Raw genomic sequence first — 17294 nt, forward strand, 5'->3', positions numbered from 1 at the left:
TGTAGCCATGTTTATCTTACGGCTATGCGGCGTATTGCATCACGGCATGCTGCATGGGGTGTCAGGCTGCAAATATTTGCAGCTGCATGCCATGTTGCAGCAAGCCGTGTTGCAGCATGATGCATCGCAGCAAAGATAAGCATGGCTACATCTCACTGGTGTATCAATAATGGGTGCAGAATGTGCAGTACATATAGGCCTCTGAGCCCAGGGGGGCCCGCACCGCACACACTGCACCCATTTTTTTTAATACTCACCCCTCCGGATTTCCATGCCGCTATCACTGCACCGTTAAAACCCAGTGAAAATGGCCCAGCCGTCATTTTCACGGAGTTCTGTGTATGCGCAGTAGAGAAATCGCTGGGAAAATGGCCGCCACGCCATTTTCCTAGAGATCTGCGCATGCGCAGTAGAGTCTGCACCCTCTAGTGACCAGACTACTGCGCTCTTGGCGGAGAGGAGGGGGCCCGAACGGAGGAGGAACCATTACAGATGGTTTATTCCAAATTTTGCCATCACAGAAGTTTTTTTTTATCAGACCATACCAAGATAAACAATAAAATATTGGCCCTCATTCCGAGTTGTTCGCTCGCAAGCTGCTTTTAGCAGCTTTGCACACGCTAAGCCGCCGCCTACTGGGAGTGAATCTTAGTATAGTAAAATTGCGAACTAAAGATTCTCAAAATTGCGATTACACACCTCTTAGCAGTTTCTGAGTAGCTTCAAACTTACTCGGCATCTGCGATCAGTTCAGTGCTTGTCGTTCCTGGTTTGACGTCACAAACACACCCAGCGTTCGCCCAGACACTCCTCCGTTTCTTCAGCCACTCCCGCGTTTTTCCCAGAAACGGTAGCGTTTTTTCACACACACCCATAAAACGGCCAGTTTCCGCCCAGAAACACCCACTTCCTGTCAATCACATTACGATCACCAGAACGAAGAAAAAACCGTGAGTAAAATTCCTAACTGCATAGCAAATTTACTTGGCGCAGTCGCACTGCGGACATTGCGCATGCGCATTCGCGACTAATCGCTCCGTTGCGAAAAAAAAATTACGAGCGAACAACTCGAATGACCCCCATGGTGAAGTGGAACCTTGAGGCAGAAAAAGCATTTCAGTGACAAGATTACTGGTAGTGGTAATTTCCCCCAGGTTGCTTATCTATGTGTTTTAAAACCCCAGGGATATTGTGTTGGTTCTGCTGAGAGCTTTTGATAAGAACCAGATTAGGGTTCTGGGGTTGGATGTGAGAAGAGAGGACTCCATCCATTTAGGCCCAGTTCGAGTCTTTGGGCTATTAGCCTCACAGAAGACTAATTATGACTTCCAGCTGTAGGAGTGTGTTAAAAGGCGGTCAGCCTGATCATCTGTCTCTCGCACTGCTTGAGGAAAAGGAAAGGCTCTGTTAGAGAAACCTGCTCTTGAAATCCAGTGCCTGGAAAAAAACTTCTTGTATTGTTTTGTTTGTTTGTTTTTTTCTTTTGTAGTGACCTAGGATATCCTGTGTATAGTTAGCTCTGGACGGCAAGGTATCTATTTTGATGTTTACTTCTATTTTTTTTGCACAATAATACTTGTTGAGGCCAACTGCAACAAACCAGCAGACTTGTATGATCTGTCAGCTGCTGCATCCTGCCACCTACCCTACCCCAGGAGATGGTTCCTGTTCCCCTGACCCTGTTACTATATATATGGTGTCATAAAAAAAGGAGACTATATGTGTAAGATATAAAAAATATTACATCAATTTATTTTACAGAACGAAGCACTAAAACAAAATATCACTAGGTAAAAATAGGCTGTTAGATATCGAATATGCATATAAAACCAGAAGCTTAAAAATACAAAAAATGGAGAAAAAAAAAAAAAAAATATATATATATATAAGAGCACGGAGAGTATATTAAAAAAACAAAAAGAGATCAATATCTTAACTTATGAGGATGAGTTAGATCAAGTGGCACCCGATGATTGTTTTAGTGCTATGTTCTGTAAAGTAAATTGTTGTAATATTTTTATATCTTACACATATAGGTGGTCATTCCGAGTTGTTCGCTCGCTAGCTGCTTTTAGCAGCATTGCAAACGCTAGGCCGCCGCCCTCTGGGAGTGTATCTTACCTTAGCAGAATAGCGACCGAAAGAATAGCAGAATTGCTACTAGAAATTTTCAAGCAGTTTCTGAGTAGCTCCAGACCTACTCCTAGACTGCGATCACCTCAGTCCGTTTAGTTCCTGGTTTGACGTCACAAACACGCCCTGCGTTCAGCCAGCCACTCCCCCGTTTCCCCAGCCACTCCCGCGTTTTTGCCTGACACGCCTGCGTTTTTTAGCACACTCCCGGAAAACGCTCAGTTACCACCCAGAAACGCCCCTTTCCTGTCAATCACTCACCGATCAGCAGTGCGACTGAAAAGCGCCGCACGAACAACAGCAAAACTGATAAGTTTTTAGTTAAATAACTAAGCGCATGCGCGCTGCGTACCATGCGCATTTAGCAGCAAATCGCAGCATAACGAAAATCGGCAACAAGCGAACAACTCGTAATGACCACCATAGTCTCCTATTTTTTATGACACCATTGGTCGCCTAATACCACCTTATCCCCCCCTTTCCAAAATCTATTTTAAGCACCTGTACCAGTGCTTAGTTAATTTAAGTCGTAGCAGACACCGTTTGTTACAGAGGGAGTGTCAACAAGGAGATAATATTTATTATAGTCTGTGGTCCAACTACTAGTTTTTAGTGGATACTGCATCTTGGCGCTGTTGGCTTCCTTTGTACACACACACACACACACACACACACACACACACACACACACACACACATTTTATTTATTTATATATATATATATATATATAATGTGAGAAAATAGAATACCGCGCCACTTGTGAGGTAAAAGAAATATTAGTATAAAAATAATCTATATGACTAAAAGGGTGTAGTACGGCTGACCGGCGGTTAGGAAACCGCTGGTCAGCTTACCGACGCCGGGATCCCGGCAGCATACTGATGCCGGGATCCCAGCGGGGAGGGGCGAGTGCAGCAAGCCCTTGCAGGCTCGCTGCGCTCGCCACGCTGCGGGCTCGGTGGCGACCTACGGTCGCCACGGGTTCTATTCCCACTCTATGGGTGTCGTGAACACCCACGAGTGGAAATAGTCCCTGTTGGTCGGCATGCCGACCATCGGGATAGTGAGCCATCGGGATGGTGGAGGAGGTCATGTGACTGTCGGTCAGCTGACCGCCGGTCACATGAATACCACCCGACTAAAATACCATAAAACACACATCACAATAATATTTGGGTGTCAGCCAACCCCTAAGAAGTACAGTGCAGGTGTAATACTGTGATGTGCATAGAGAAAAAGGGGGATAGGGGTAACGGTGACCCGTGTTGTTTAAAAATATACTATAATAATATAGTTAAAAATACGGAACCTTTAAGAGACAATATTAGTATAAAAAATATAACAATTTTAATATATAACAGTACAGAATAAAAAAATACAAGTAGCAATAAAAAAATTTTTAAAAAATCATCATGGTATATTGCAGGAGGTCAAACTTATCTTAGTATCAATGGAGGTCAGATAAGGGAACTCAACGCATTTCGTCCTTCAGGACTTCATCAAGGGATCACACAGTTGTAGCCCTGGCATGTTAGTTACCAATATTCACGTTCAGTTATATGCACTTATCCTTTTGAAAATGTAATTGTTACAATTATGGGATCATACAAGACTTTTCTATTTTCAACTTTGGAGAAGTTCTGATTCTATCAGTTCACGTACTGTAAGTTGTGAATGTTATTTTTGTCAACACAGTTCTCTAAATGCACATGTGACAGAACTGCACTCTTCCTGCTGATATAAATCTCCAGTCAGTTCTCACCTGTACAGTTGTTGTGAAATGTATGTGAGATTGTGCTGAAAACACTGCATATTTGCATATAGCGATGATGATTTATCTTTAACCCTTTCCTCATAACAGTGGCTCATAGTTAAATTGAAAGTACTAATAATTGTGGCATTATTTTTTATTATTATCATCATCATCATCATCAATAGCCTGTAATGCAGTGGATACTTTAATTGGGAATGAAAATATCCCTGCAAGGTTTCCGAGCGCCCTAGGCAACATTTCGGCCACCACCCCTGCTCCCTCCAATTAATATTATGTCACACATTTGTACCTCAAATTTACTGTATGCCACATTGTGTGAATTATACCATACAACGCCCCCAAAACATTTTTATGCTACATATCTGTGCCCGAATAAGTGTTAGCACACCTACCCTGTCAGGACTCATTAACACACTCATTGCCAGTACTCATTAACCCATACCCACAAGCCCTGCCAGAACTCGTTAAAACCTTACACACACACTGGGGGGAATTCAAATGTTTGAAAAGTCAGTTGGGTGTCTTTTTTCCCCCTGTCTATTAGATAGGAAAAAACAGACTCCCAACTGACTTTTCAAACAACTGAATATCCCCCACTGTCTCACCCTGTCAGCACTCAATGGGGAATATTCAATTGCTTGAAAAGTCAGTTGGGAGTCTGTTTTTTCCTATCTAATAGACAGGAAAAAACAGACACCCAACCAACTTCTCTAACATTTGAATTCCTCCCCAAGAAATCCACCATACCCCCTTCCCCCCCCCCCCCTCCCACATACACACACACTGACCCTGCCAGGTCACATTGACCCCCCCACACCGACTCACCCTGTCAGCACTGAAATACTCCCCCCCACACACTGACTCTGCCAGCACTCAGCTGGCTGGCCTGCGCTTCCGAGATCTGTAAGCTGGAACCAAGGCAGTGCTTCCCCAGTTAAAGCTTGCGGCGCCTGTGAATTAAGCTGCGGCCGCCGTCCCTGAAGTCCCACTGTTTACTTTAATATTGTCTGGCTGTCCCGTCCGGAGCCGTCACTGGTGGATGCAGCTCACTGTGCCAGATACACAAATGCCCCCATAGTGCCAGATATACATTGCCTCACATTGCCAGATACACAAATGCCCCCACTGTGTCAGATATACATTGCCCACCCCCCCCCCAGTGCCAGATACAGAAATGCCCCCACAGTACCAGATATGCCCCCAGTGCCAGATACAGAAATGCCCTCAGTGCCAGATACACATGTCCCCCCAGTGCCAGATACAGAAATGTTCCCACAATGCCAGATATGCTCCCAGTGCCAGATACACATGTCCCCACAATGCCAGATATGCTCCCAGTGCCAGATACACATGTCCCCACAGTGCCAGATATGCCCCCAGTGCCAGATACATATGTCCCCTCAGGGTTGGTTCTATTTCGGAGTGGGAGAAGGGACCTTCTGATGTTTCAAGGGGAGGAGCTACGTCATCATTGGGAGGAGCTACGGCCGAACAGGGTGCCCGAACAGTACCCTCGCGGGCTCGGTGGCTCGCTCCGCTCGCCACCTGATTACTAAAGGTAATAGTTGGTGGCGTGGACAGTAGAGCAACTATCCCGCTGTCCTAGCTCCTCCCTCTTGTGTCGTGGCTCCTCCCCCTGACAGAAAAAGGTCCCTTACTCCCCTTGGATCTAGCATCTACCGTCCCCTCAGTGCCAGATATGCCCCCAGTAGCAGATACACATGTCCCCCCAGTGCCAGATATGCCCCCAGTGCCAGCTACACATGTCCCCACAGTCCCAGATACAGAAATGCCCCCAGTGCCAGATACACATGTCCCCCCAGTGCCAGATATGCCCCCAGTGCCAGATACACATGTCCCCTCAGTGCCAGATATGCCCCCAGTGCCAGATACACATGTCCCCTCAGTGCCAGATATGCCACTAGTGCCAGATACAGAAATGTCCTCACAGTACCAGATATGCCCCCAGTGCCAGATACAGAAATGCCCCCAGTGCCAGATACACATGTCCCCCCCAGTGCCAGATATGCCCCCAGTGCCAGATACAGAAATGTCCCCACAGTGCCAGATATGCTCCCAGTGCCAGATACACATGTCCCCTCAGTGCCAGATATGCCCCCAGTGCCAGATACACATGTCCCCCCACTGCCAGATATGCCCCTAGTGCCAGATACAGATGTTCCCCAAGTGCCATATATGCCCCCAGTGACAGATACACATATCCCCCCAGTGCCAGATAGGCCCCCAGTGCCCCCCTTCCCCTGCTGCTTACCGCTGCTGCTGTCCTGTGTGTGAAGGGAGGAGAGCACAGCGTGCGCCTCTCCTGCCCCTCAGTCTCCAGCGGCGGTGCGGGTGTCTACCTTCAATTCAGAGCCGATCCGTGAGACAATCAAAGCTCGTGGTCCGGTAGCCAATCAGGAGCCTTGGCTGTTGGTCCGCTATCTCTGATTGGCCCATGGGCCGACGCTGACTTGAAGGGAGACACTGAGGGGTAGGAGAGGCGCAAACTGCGCTGTCCTCCCTCAACCAGCAGCGGCGGTGAGCAGCAGCAGAGGGAAGGAGGGAGTTGCGGCCCGTCGACAGTGGGTACGGCGTATCCACAGCTAAATTCTTAAGGGTACGCTGTACCCACCTGTACCTACCCACTTGCACCGCTGCTAAACCCGGTCTGTTTGGGCAGGACATGTGCGATATGCATGAGCGCCCAAACATCAATTGATCCCTGACAATTGTTTGGGCGTCTAAACAGTCCCGTTTAGATGGGATTTTTAGACAGCCAAAACAACGGAATTTCCCCTAGTGTTTTCTGTGGGGGCAATGTATTTTTATTCCTGTGGTGGCTAATGTGTTTTTTTTTTTATTTCTACAGGGGTCAGTGTGTTTATTTTTTTTCATGATGGTGGTCAGTTTGTTTATTTTTATTCTTGTTAAAGCCATTATGTGTATTTTTTTTTCCTGTGTAGGGCCAATGTGCATGTGTCTGTTTTCTTGTTGGGGCTAAAGTGTCGTATTGTTTTCTGTATAGGCCAATGTGTGTGTGTGTGTTTTTCCTGTGGGGGGTAATGCTTGTTTAATTTCCTGTGTGGGCCAGTGTTTTTTAATTGTTCTCTGTAGGGGGCAATGATTTTTATTGTTTCCTGTGGGGGCCAATGTATGTTTTTTTTCCCTATAGGGGCAAATGTGTTTTTAATCTCTGTATGAGTCTGCGTTGTACTGCGCATGTGTCCTGATGTTGTTCGTACAGAGTTAAATTACAGATTCAGATGCACGCACCAAGAAGTGTATTAGAAATGTGTTTGGCTTCCCTTGGCAGTTACCAGACTGGTTGGCTAACCAGACACAGAGGTAACGTAGTATGGGTGTGTTGCTGATAGTGGCTGTGTACAGAAATGCTGAATCACTCGTATTGGCGGCCATACTCAGATGATCTGCACCTAGCATAGGGCTGGTGAAAGTTGCACAAAGCATAATTGCAGCATCTGTGGACACTGACAGTAGATGTCTCAATCCTTGCATATTTGGATGCACGATTGTACACCAGGGAAGTGCACTGTAGCGTCATTAGTATAAATGCACATATGCAACTGGAGCAAAAGACGCAAAGAAGGCCACAACTGTATCCAACTCAGAATCAGACCCTATAAGGGGGGATCTCGCCACCCTTGACAGATCCCACCCCCTTGACAGACCCCGCCCCTATTAGGGCTGCTTACAACAATTTCCCGGCTGGTTTTCCATCCACCCCTGCTGAAATCTATAGTGCACAATGGAAAAAGCCGGATCCACAATGCAATTCAGAAAATCATAACCTACAGTAGACAGCTTGAGCTGATTAATGGGATTTCTCCTAGCCAATGTAACCAGCATTGTAACTCCGCTCAGCACTAGTGGCAGTGCTAAACTAGGGCTTGAAAGGACCACCAGGGTACATGATCCGCTGTACTTTCATACATGCATGTGCATCTATCTATCATGTCGCATCAACTGGGCACATTAGGCCTGATTCAGATCCCGACATTCAGTGGTGTAACCTGGCGCAAACACCCCCCACCCCCTTGTCATTAGAAAAAGGGGCATGGGGTGTGGCTTCACTGCAAGGGGCGCAGCATTGCAGGAAAAGACTACTTTATACCCCAGTTTTGCGACCTGCACGCCCAAACACTGGTCACAACAGGAAAAAAGTAATCCTGCCCCTTACATTATTTGTCATTTTTCCTCCTTATAGTAACGCCCCTTACACATTATGCCACACACCGCAATGTCCCTGACACACTACACCACACACCGCAATGCCCATTAATCATTATGCAACACATTGTAATGCCGAGTTGGGTATATGTGATCGCCGGTCAGTAGACTGACGGTCATAATACCGATGGTGTGATCCCGGCTGCTAGATGGGGGAGTCGAGTGGACCGAAGCCCCTTGCGGGCTCGCTGGGCTCACCACGCATCGGGCTCGGTGGCTCGCTACGCTTGCCACAGGTTCTATTCCCACTCTATGGGTGTCATGGACACCCACAAGTGGGAATAGTCCCTGTTGGTCGGCATGTCGATCGGTGGTATTTTTACATGCCGGGATCCCGGCATCGGTATTGTGACTGCCGGTCACATAAACGCCACCCGTGATGCCCCTTACACATTATGCCACAAACCGCAATGGTCCTTAAACATTGTGCCACATACCATAATGCCCATTACACAAAATGCCACACACTATAATGCCCCTGACACATTATGCCACACACCATAATATATGTGATACATTATGCCACATAGAGTACATAATGCCCCTGAAACATTATACTACATACAGCAATGCCCGTGATACAGTATGCCACACACCGTAATACCTGTGACCCATTATGTCACACACCGCAATGCCCATTATACATTATGCCACACACCACAATGCCCATTATACATAATGCCACACATCGGAATACCTGCCATACATTTTGCCAAACACCACAATGCTCCTGAGACATTATACTACATACTGCAATGCCCGTGATACAGTATACCACACAGTGATGCCTTTGACACATTATGCCACACACCGCAATGCCCATTATACATTATGCCACACACTGCAATGCCCCTGAGATATTATACTACATACCACAATGCCTGTGATACAGTATACCACACACCATAATGCCTGTGACACATTATGCCACACCGCAATGCACAATATACATTATGCCACACAACGCAATGTCAGTGATACAGTAGACCACACACGGTAATGCCTGTGACACATTATGCCACACACCGCATTGCTCATTATACATTATGCCACACACCGCAATGTCAGTGATTCATTATGCCACAAACTGCAATGCCCCTAAGATATTATACTACATACCACAATGCCTGTGATACAGTATGCCACACACCGTAATGCCTGTGACCCATTATGCCACACCGCAATGCCCAATATACATTATGCCACACACCGCAATGTCAGTAATACAGTGTACCACACACTGTAATGCCTGTGACACATTATGCCACACACCACAATGGCCATTATACATTATGCCACGCACCGCAATGTCAATGATATATTATGCCATACAGCGCAATGCCCCTGAGACATTATACCACAATGCCCATGATACATTATGCCACACACCACAATGCCCGAGACGGACGGTGTAATGGTTAGCATTACTGCCTCACAGTACTGAGGTCATGGGTTCGATTCCTACCATGGCCCTAACTGTGCGGAGTTTATGTATTCTCCCCATACTTGCATGGGTTTCCTCCGGGTACTCCGGTTTCCTCCCACAATCCAAAAATATACTGGTAGGTTAATTGGCTCCCAACAAAATGAACCCTAGTGAATGTGTCTGTGTGTACATGTGATAGGGAATCTAGATTGTAAACTCCACTGGGGCAGGGACTGATGTGAATGGGCAAATATTCTTTGTAAAGCGCTGCGTAAATATGTGTGCGCTATGTAAATAACTGGTAATAAATAAATACAGCAATGTCAGTGATACAGTATAAAACACCGTAATGCCTGTGACACATTATGCAACACACCACTATGTCCATTATACATTATGCCACACACCTCAATGTCCGTGATACGTTATGCCACACACTGCAATGCCCATTACACATTATGCCCCACAGTAAGGCTTCTAATAACTTTTACATTACCAGCTCGTTGACAGTGGTTTCATGCTCTTGGTTCCTTGTTCGTTGCCAGGGGGTAATGCTTGTTCTCAGGGGTTTCATGCTCATTTCCAGGGGGTAATGCTTGTTGCCAGGAGTTTCATGTGCTGGATGTCATGCTCATTGCCAGGGGATAATGCTTGTTGCCAGGGGTTTCATGCACTGGGTGTCATGCTCATTGCCAGTTGGTAATACTTTTTGCCAAGGTTTTCATGCACTGGGTGTCATGCTTGTTGCCATGGGGTAATGCTTGTTGACAGGGGTTTCATGCGCTGGGTGTCATGCTCATCACCAAGGGGTTTTCATGCTCGTTGCCAAGGGTGTAAGGCTGCTGCGGCCGTCAACGCTACCCAATGCTATGCGCTCCCGGATTCTGGCTCTGTCAGACGCTAGAGGTCAAGTATGACCTCTAGCATCTGTCTCCTCTCCAGCAGCAGTGGTGAGCCACTCTGGCAGTCTTAGTTACTTGCCATTAGGCAAGGATATTTTTTAAAACTATCTATGTTTCTATATATATATATAAAATAACATTTGTAAAGCCCCCTAAAAAAATCATGTGTTTGACCCCATGACAGACAGGTAGTGCTGAAAAACATGCTGAATTACTAATGTCCCCTGATAATAGAAGCTGTTTAAAATTACCCAAATATTTCCTTTTATGTCATTGAGAATATACATTGTAAATACCAAATTGCTTTCTAACTAATATTTAAAATGCCCGCTCTAATATATACTCTAGACGCCTGCACATCTTATTACCATGTGCCATGAATGTGCGCTATACATCGCAAAGCACTGCATCCCATAAGAGTAAACAATACACCCACACATTATCTGAGTTCCAAAGCTCATTGATGTATATATTTGTTATTAAAAGGATATGTATTCAATAATGTGCTATCTAGTTTGGGGGAGTGTACACATCTAGTCTAAGCGAGGGAACTTTCTCATTCATGATGAGTCACTGGTCAATTCATATGCAAACCAGGTTCAGCCTTGAAGACATCAAAAGGGCTGGCCTGAGTTCCCTGTCCACTACCTGCTTGGCATGTCCATTGTTCTAATAAGAGTGACTTTAGCTTTCATACATTTAATCATAACTACTCATAGCAATGTCCTACAACTTAATAACAAGCATCATATGAATCTACACATTAATCTGGTTACTGTAATACCAAACACGACATGTCTATCTTGCTCTGCTCCAATAATACACATACATGACTTTACTCCATTAAATACATTTTAAAACAGTATGATGTCTGGCGCTTAATATGTTATAATTATGTGCTGTATGAAATATGTGTCGAATCTATCTCTGTGGCATGTCTGTGTAAATGCGTATGTGACCATACATTGCTGTGCTCGCTGCGCATATTTGCAAGCATTGCGACTCATATGTGTGGAGTCTGTATGTTCTCTCTATGTAATATTTTTGACTTTGACAGTCCACAATTTGGCAGTAAACAATAACTGCCAGAAATTATTAACATAAGAAAAATATTTCAGACAATAATCGGTGACCTAGACACAAGTATGTATTCATTTCAGATGTTTGACCATATTTGGGGAAGACAGGGAGGAGGACGAGACATCCTCTATATGCACTCGGCGGTCAAGGGACCACTGGTTGGGTGTGGGACAACATTCAACCTATAGAGTATGCTGGGACAGTGCTTTGGCCTATAATGTCTGATTTGGACGAACATTTCACACATACATGTACCTACGTCTTTGTACACTGATGTTTGGATTCGATTGAGGTTCTGCTGGGTAGATGAAGAAGACACAAACAAATCGTGAAAGTGACATATAAAATTTTCATGATCTACATATTCCTATCATTTTCTGAACATTGTTTCCATTTCTGGAACGTATTCTAGGTCTGTTTAATCATTGAACAAGGGTTATAAGTAGTGTCCTTCCTAGATAACATAAACCTTCGGAGTTCGGGGAGAGTCACTCATAAAACTTTCTTCCACATATATTAATGAGCTCTTTATCTGCTATGTGTGAATAGCCATTCTCTGATTGTTCCTGATTACCTCCCAATTTCCTGAAATTGGTGAGATTTAAACATATTAAGGATTTATCTATGGTACTGGAGGATCTAAAGGCTAGGGGGCCTAGTTATATTATATTCTTTGTCCACCAGTCCCCTCCCCCTTCCGTGTAATTCAAGTACCTCAGCTAACTCTAAAAAAAAATGGCCTAATCCTGAATCTTTTCATCTTAGAGGTACCTGTGAGCACATCCAACATTCCGTTTGGTTTAAGACCTTTACCCACTAGTGAGTGGTAATCACTCAAGGGATGTCTGTCACCTTATTGCTAGACTGACATCTCTGGATGCACTCATCTTCAAATATGGTGTCACAATAACTACAAAATACAGTATTCCTCAGACAATAGCCTATCACGTTACCGCCGAACTCCATAACTACTAGACCTTTGATTTTTCTCTGGCTTTAACAAACTGATCGGTTAATCCTGGGATCCTATAAGGAAATCACTCCTTCCTCCAGAACCAGTTCCAGTCCCACACTCGACTCCTCATAAAAAAAACCTTGCAAAAATAGAATGTCCTGAAAAAAAAATGTTTGTCAGCGGGAAAAGAGAGAAAAGAGAAATAGAACAAAACAACTCTTGTTCATAACAAATCAATTACAATGACTGGTCTTTCTGCAATCCTTTCGTACGCTCAGGTAGTGTTCAACAGTGCCACCTCTCAGTCTTCAAGAAACAGAGTCTCTGGTGATACTTTTGCGATCTCACTCCATTTATGAGTTCCTTCCGGACTACCGACTTTCCTGCAATAGAAATCGTGGACCAAGTCTCTCTCTCGGCTACTTTCACTGGGATAGTGCTGTCAACAAAACTTGATACGGTCCTTCCCACCTGTCTATTAGGCAACCTGAGCGTAAGAACAATCCACAGTCTCTTGGTTCACAATCAAGACAGTTAGTATTTGGCATACCAGCAATCAACAGTTTCAAGTTCTTTTGTCAAGTTCTCAAATGCTGGCTCATCTCGATAAAGTACTGTACTGTCACCTCATTGGTGTATTTCTGATCATTGTGTGGATCAATCATGACATGAGGTTGTCTTCCAAAAAACCCCCAAAAAGACACAAATACCAAAACAAAAACAAAAACAAATTTCAAAGAGGGTGATTCGTTAAGTGAAGATCTGGGAGTGGTTCAGATGCTACATAATACAAGTGGCAGTATCTATGATCACAATAGTACAATTTCAAGCTTTGCTCCTACTTCTAGGGGTACCATTATCTACACCAGTGATTTTCAACCTTTTTTTAGTCACTGCACGCCGAATAATATTTTAAAATTCCCAGGGCACACCATCAGTTCCCCACAGAAAAAAACAAAACAAAACACACATTGGCCCTCACAGTAAAGAAAAATCCACACATACATTGGCCTACACAGTTGCTCCCCACATAAATCATGTTGCTCACACATAAATCAATCACATTTCTCCCCACATAAATCGTATTGCTCCCCACATTAATTATTCACATTGTTCCCCCCCATAAATCCATATAAATCCTTATTCTCCCCACATAAATCTTATTGTTCCCCACAGGAGAAATAAAATAACAAATATTAGCCCCTACCGGTCAGCTGTCCTCCTCCCTGTCCCTCGGTTGCGGGCGTTCATAGTGGAGTGCTGCAAATACTGAGCAGGGGGCGGTTGGGCAGGTGTGGATGTGGGTTGGCAAGGAAAGCTGTGTATGCAGGCGGGAACTGGAAGATGTGTAAGCAGGCAAGTGGGCTGGCTGGGTGGTAGACGCGGCAGCAGTGACCTATGATATCACACCGCCACGTCTTCAAGTCATAGGTCACGGCCGGAGCATAACTGATCCTCTAAAAAGAGCCCGGGCCAACAGTTCACTCTGAAGGTGCAGGACACTGCTCTGGCTCCGCGGCACACCTTGCAACTGGTCGCGGCACACTAGTGTGCCACGGCACACTGGTTGAAAAAGCCAGATCTACACACAAATTTCTGCGCAATTTTTTTCTTTGCGGTAAACACAGCAGTGGCAGGAAATACCTCTACCCAGTTTGAGAAAACATCAGTGCACACCAATACATAACAATAATTCCTAAAGGGTGTTAACTGTACGAAGTCGTTGTGTGTTTGCAATGTAGAGTACCATGAGCATAACTCAAAAATAAATAAATAAGATTTTAAACCTACCGGTAAATCTTTTTCTCCTAGTCCGTAGAGGATGCTGGGGACTCAGTAAGAACCATGGGGGTATAGACGGGCTCCGCAGGAGACATGGGCACTCTAAAGACTTTAGATGGGTGTGCACTGGCTCCTCCCTCTATGCCCCTCCTCCAGACCTCAGTTAGTATCTGTGCCCGGCCAGAGCTGGATGCACCCTAGGGGCTCTCCTGAGCTTCCTAGAAAAGAAAGTATTTGTTAGGTTTTTTATTTTCAGTGAGATCTGCTGGCAACAGACTCACTGCTATGTGGGACTGAGGGGAGAGAAGCGAACCTACCTGCTTGCAGCTAGCTTGGGCTTCTAAGGCTACTGGACACCATTAGCTCCAGAGGGATCGAACACAGGCCCAGTCCTCGGTCGTCTGGTCCCAGAGCCGCGCCGCCGGCCCCCTTGCAGAGCCAGAAGAACGAAGAGAAGTTGAAAATCGGCGGCTGAAGACTCCGGTCTTCATTAAGGTAGCGCACAGCACTGCAGCTGTGCGTCATTGCTCCCTTAGCACACCACACACTCCGGTCACTGATGGGTGCAGAGCGCTGGGGGGCGGCGCCCTGGGCAGCAATTAGATTACCTTACTTGGCGAAAAGCACATAATACAGTCTGATAAACTGTATATGTGCATTAACCCCCACCATTAAAGTACATAAAAGGACAGAAGCCCGCCGCTGAGAGCGCCGGGCCTTCTTCCTCAGCACACCGGCGCCATTTTCTCTTCACAGCTCAGCTGGAAGGAAGCTCCCCAGGCTCTCCCCTGCAGTATCCTGGTACACAAAGGGTAAAAAAGAGAGGGGGGGCACATAAATTTAGGCGCAAAACTGTGTATATAAGCTGCTATAGGGGAAAAATCACTCAGTATAGTGTACATCCCTGTATTATATAGCGCTGTGGTGTGTGCTGGCATACTCTCTCTCTGTCTCTCCAAAGGGCCTGGTGGGGGAACTGTCTTCAAATAGAGCATCCCCTGTGTGTGTGGTGTGTCGGTACGCGTGTGTCGACATGTCTGAGGTAAAAGGCTCCTCTAAGGAGGTGATAGAGCGGATATGTGTGTGGGAGGGTGTCTCCGTCGACAACGCCGACACCTGTTTGGATATGTGTAAGTGCTGAGGTAAAATTATTGCACAAAAGGTTAGGGAACAGAAAGGAAATCTACCCTGGTCTGTCCCTATGTCACAGAGACCTTCAGAGTCTCTCTATGTTCACTATCCAAAATAACAAAGTATCGACACAGAGTTTAACTCCACTGTCGACTACGATAATGCAAAGTTACAGCCAAGAGGGCTAAAAGATATTCAATATATGATTATTGGAATAAAAGCAGATTTGCATATCACTGATGACTCATCTGTCCCTGACACGAGAGTACACATGTTAAGGGGAAGAATGCTGAGGTAAATTTCCCTCCTCTCATGAGGAAAAAGAGCGGGAATCTCCAGACAAGAGACGGCAGCTTCCCACAAGAGAATTCTCAGGCTGTATCCTTTCCCCACTAGGGCCAGGATGTGTTGAGAATCTTCCCCTTGGGTGTCCTGTTTGCACTAGCTATTCTCAGGGATCCTGCAGATAGTCTGCACATTCTAGTATACTACCCAGACCGGCGATTGTATCGGCATGGGTTTATAGCGCTGTGGCAGCGTGGACAGGTACCTTATCAGCAGAGATTGAGACCCTAGTATGCAGGGTACTCCGGCCAGGGGTGACTAGTTGGGTATGTAATGCCAGGGCCGCAGGGACCAGTATAAAAGTGTCCCCCGGCTGTGGCATTATGTACCTGGCTAGTGGAGCCCGGTGCTGGTTTCAAAAATACGGGGGACCCCTACGCTTTTTGTCCCCCGTATTTTTGGAACCAGGACCAGGTGCAGAGCCCGGTGCTGGTTGATGAAATATGGGGGAACCCCTGTCATTTTTCCCCCAATATTTTGACAACCAGGACCGGCTCAAAGACCCCGAGGCTGGTTATGCTTAGGAGGGGGGACCCCACGCAATTTTTTTTAAAGTTTTAACACTAAACAGACCCTTTCCCATAGATAACCATGCACAGATCTCACTGATCCGTGCATGGTTATCCAAACTCGACTGGAAAAAGCAGGTCTATTTTTTTGCTGCTTTTTTTAACGAATCGAAAAAAAACAGACCCGCACTTGAGCACTCAGAGACTAACACCCAAATACGAATGAATAGTGAATGCCCGTATTGTATGAAATAACAGCCGTGTTTGACCGATGGTCTATTCATTCGTATTTCTGAACTTTGCTAATCAAACCATTATGAATAGTCCAAACACTGCCGAGATTGGTGCTTAGTGAATTCCCGGATTGGGACTTAGAAAAAAAACACAAATCGGACAAACTCGAATTCTTAGTAAATTTTGGCCTATGTGTTTAATAATGTGGCTTGTGTTTTCTGTCTAGGGGGTCTATATTGACTATGTGTCCTACTACTCCTACAATCTCTGGCAAAATGCCCTTCCTTCCTACAGGTGTAACATATTATTGACCTTGACTTACCATTAGGGATCTGGGGTTTGGACTGATGGGTCTTTCCTGTATGTGCCAGTATACCTACCGTCCTCAACCTCTCCACCTGTTGTTCTCTGCGCCTAGCACTATTCTTGTGATGTTCAATAGCACACTCTCTAAGATTAGCTACTGTGACCCCTTTCCAATTTTGCAAAGAAGTCTGCACCCTGACCCTCAATGCCTTATTGAGCCCGTCCATTTGCACAGAGACAGCCACCTCCCATTTGCTGAATTAGTGTTTACCAGTGATCTTATCCAGACGGAGAGTTTTCTATTACTGCAAAAGACAACAAAAAAAAAGTTTAACAAGCTTCTAGGTCATGCAAAGTATTCATTCAATCCTTCTCATCCCGTATTAAGGGTCTGTACATGGTCCAACAAACATTTCCGAGCTCATCTTGACTAGGGGCATTACTAGGAATGAATACTTCTTATATGGT

General features: G+C 45.4%; 1 protein-coding gene across 2 annotated transcripts in view; it reads left to right on the forward strand.

Moving 5' to 3' along the window:
- The first annotated feature begins 1389 nt into the window (after window positions 1-1389).
- RASGRP1 (RAS guanyl releasing protein 1) overlaps window positions 1390-17294 on the forward strand; it is a 152388-nt gene continuing 136483 nt past the window's right edge. For both annotated transcript variants that reach the window (XM_063948040.1, XM_063948041.1), the window contains exon 1: window positions 1390-1531. The gene's annotated coding sequence lies outside the window, so the exon portion shown is untranslated. The remainder of the gene's footprint in view (window positions 1532-17294) is intronic.

This window comes from Pseudophryne corroboree, chromosome 12, assembly GCF_028390025.1.
Source record: "Pseudophryne corroboree isolate aPseCor3 chromosome 12, aPseCor3.hap2, whole genome shotgun sequence".
Lineage (NCBI taxonomy): Eukaryota > Metazoa > Chordata > Amphibia > Anura > Myobatrachidae > Pseudophryne > Pseudophryne corroboree.